The sequence below is a fragment of the Glycine max genome, chromosome 6 (genome assembly GCF_000004515.6).
Source record: "Glycine max cultivar Williams 82 chromosome 6, Glycine_max_v4.0, whole genome shotgun sequence".
In the NCBI taxonomy this organism is placed as follows: Eukaryota; Viridiplantae; Streptophyta; class Magnoliopsida; order Fabales; family Fabaceae; genus Glycine; species Glycine max.
Window position 1 is genome coordinate 42,242,700 of NC_038242.2, and position 3,643 is coordinate 42,246,342.

The window sequence follows — 3,643 nt, forward strand, 5'->3', positions numbered from 1 at the left end:
AAGATTAACACATATAACATATGATGCTTCTGTAGCATTGGGAACTTAGCATATTCACTATAGTGCATGATTGATGTAGGCTATTCAAGGAGTTCCTAAGATCAAAGAAGGTTATAATCCTGCAACCTGGATGTTGGAAGTTACATCAGCAGGCATAGAAGCATCTCTTAAGGTCAACTTCACCAATGTGTACAGAAACTCAGAACTATACCCGTTAGACTCCTTACTTAATCCAACAAATATTGGTAATCAGATGTTATTTTGTTTCTTTTTTTTCTTTAGATATTTCAAACCAAAGGCTATTGAGTTCATTTTGTTTACTTCTTTTTCCTTTTCAGTTTTCACTTTTAATTTACAAAACTGCCACCTTGCTGTTTTCAAATATGTATGTTTGTGAGTCTGTGCATGCCAAGTTGCCTTTTTGAAATTGGAATTATTGGTGGCGAAAATAGAGAATAATGAAATGAGTGAATCTTGGGGTGTTGCTCACATTATTTGTTGAACTAATAAATATCTTCTAATAATAAAGAGCGAAACATTCATTGATATTGGGGAAAATATACTTAAAGAAATCATTCATTTAATTATACATATTTTTTTCAATTTAAATTGGTTTAATTTTTTGCCAAACTAAATTTAAGCTAAATTAAAACTAGTGTCAAACTAAACTATTTAGGATTTTCAAGTAATTAACATGCATCTCATATTTTCTATGTTAACTAATAAATGTTTGAATTGTAAATTAAGATTTAAAACTCAAACCTTCAATGAGAGCTAAACGTCAAAGTAATAAGCATTCGTCTAAAATATAGTATACAGTTTGAATCAATACGAAAGGTAGAATTCTAAAATATGTGTCGTCGTTTTAAAACAACTGAAACTTTGATAGGAGACTAGTGGGCCGGGCTGGCAACAATCCGCTTGTGTTTTTTTAGTTGGACGAAAGAAAAACAAAACCAAACATCAGAAATTACAATCAGCTTGTATTGTAATCTTGTTCTGTTTGTTAAAATTGGTGTCTAATTTTTATATTTAATTAGTTTTGTTGCTCTAATGATTTTTTTTCCTATTAAACTAGTGGAGAGACAAGCACATGTCTGTCCACATTTTTATTTTTTATTATATATTAAAAATTTATATTTACAAAAAGATGTGAAAATGAGGAGGATATGACAGACTAAATAGAAAAATGATAGAACAAAATTAAAATAGTTTATATGAGTTAATAAATAAGTAAATATTTGTAATAATCAATATAAAGAATACTAGCAGGGATAAATTAAGAAAATAAAAAATAATTTATTTCGTATTCTAGCCTAATCCGTTACAATGTGGACCAATTAAAATACGGATCACTTGTAACAAATCTTAAACAGCATGAGCTGACCCGTTTACCAATTATATTCTCACCTTATGCTTATTATGTAGTTACAATTAAATGATTTTATGTTCTTGTTCTCTTTCCCTAAAAAAAATGTTATTGTTATCTTTATTCCACTCAAATTTTCTAGCAAATATGGCTGCAGGAGCCTACAAGTTGCAGTGCCATTTTATTTGAAAATTGTCAAATAATATATGCCAAATGAAACACGATTCAATGTATATATGTCTGTCATTCCAATTTTGGGAAGAAAATCCATTGTTATTAATCAATTATATTATTGTGTATGGATACAATGTACAGAACAAAAAAATTGTCGGAGCAAGTGCGGTTTTTTCACTGATGATGGAAAACAACTATTTCATTCTTTTATGATATTTGCTTGCTGAGTAGAGCTAATTACTATCTCTTTCTTTATGTTTGTTTTTTCTCTCTCCTGGTATTGGTATTTTTTTAGGCACCTTTGTTAGTGTTGTGAAGCATCTATAATTGCTATCTTCAATGTCTCCTATTTTAGTCACATTCTTTTCCATCTCAAATCTGAAATCTTTCTTATTAAAATATTCAAGTTCAGTTTCAATTTGTTTATATAATTAGCAAATAATTTTTTAAAATAAAAACTTATCAACTTTACATTTTCATAATCTAAATATTTTAACTTCACTAAAATATTAGGCACTTAAGTCCAACCTATTATGCTCTATTGATGCTGGTCTATTGGCAGATATATATATTGGCTGATATATATGCTGGTCTATTGGCTGATATATATGTTGGCTGGAACCAAAGTAAAAGTAAGTTGTAGAGATTATAGTGTTACAGTTGATTACAAATCAGGTCTGATTCCTTTTGAGAGGTTTTTGACAACTTGACATGTAATTTTTATCCCGAATGTAAATATCCACAAAACAGAATTTTTATATTTATGTAGAACTATTTTTCATAAAAATCTTGTAAAATGCTAAATGATATTGCATAATAAATGGTAAAAAAAATTCTGAATTGGCATGTTTAACTATATTGAGTTGCCCAAAGATATATATATTTTACCAAGGCAATTTAGTTTGTTAAAGAAGTGATAATACATGACATTTTGGTTTGAATTTTACAATGTTGAGTCTTTAAATTACTGCTTGTATGAGGCTAAAAGAATTATGTATGACATTGTTTTGAATTAACTATGGCAAACTTAATTCAATATTTTCTCCTGTTTGGTACATTACATCATATGCACTAACATCTTGAATTTTCTTGTTCAGTTGCTTGTGTAGACAACTATTTATTTTGATTATGTCATTCTCCCTAGCAGTTGAGGCACTTCATGCATTCATACAAGATGAATCAGAGCACAAGTAAGTTTGTACACACAATAATTGTTGTCTGTCAGTATGTTATTACTTACAAATTACAATTAAGTATTTTACATATCCAGCAACAAAGAGATAGACAGTGATTTTTATAGTAAGAATTGAAATTTGTGTCTAATTTTTGTGGATGAGCTGAGTTCCATTTGATGCTTGCAAAGGTGATTGCTATTGGTGTCTTTAGTAATATGGTGCTATCCAATTGGCAAACCTCATGAGTAGTAGAAGCAGCAGTCAAGAGGGAAAGAACCATGGCATATGCCTTCTCTCATCAGGTAGGTTAATCTTAATCATGAGTTGTAGTCACATTACCATGTTTCACCTTGGTTCTAATTAAAATCATATGAATATCTTATGAAAAATAGTGGAGGGCCTGCTCTAGCCAAGGCCTAGGTAATTATGAACTACTTGGCAAGGCTAGTGGAAGGATCGTTGGGTTGCTGCACTGCCCACATTCAATTATGTATGTTCTAAGCTCTCTCTAAGATCTAAACATTTACCTACAATTGAAGATGATAGATACATATTAAAGACTTTTACCTACAGTTAGGAGATGTAAGTAGAAGTTAATGACTTTTACCTACACACTATACATAGTAGGTAAAACCTATAGTGACAGACAATTAGCCGTCATTATACACCCCGTCAAAGTTGACGGAAGAAACGTCCGTAGGACAAAGTCAATCATACATTTACCTACGGATTTTTTATTTATAGTGGCAGTTTTTGTCTGTAGGTATAGGTCATTTTCTTGTAGTATGCACTGTTTAAGGCTGCTTGCGACAAGTCACAACTTAAATATGTTAACCTATACATTTAAAAAGCGTTAAAACTCAATAGTACCAATTATCATTCATCAAAGTAGTTAATTCAAATTACAGTAGATACTCAACTTGTA

The 3,643-nt window shown here is 30.2% G+C and overlaps 1 long non-coding RNA gene across 1 annotated transcript; it reads left to right on the forward strand.

Annotated features, from left to right (window-relative positions):
• The first annotated feature begins 2,652 nt into the window (after positions 1 to 2,652).
• LOC106798958 (uncharacterized) lies at positions 2,653 to 3,151 on the forward strand. Its single transcript, XR_001388783.3, has 3 exons — positions 2,653 to 2,733; positions 2,907 to 3,020; positions 3,111 to 3,151. It is a non-coding gene; the product is annotated as an uncharacterized lncRNA (long non-coding RNA).
• Positions 3,152 to 3,643: the final 492 nt, after the last annotated feature.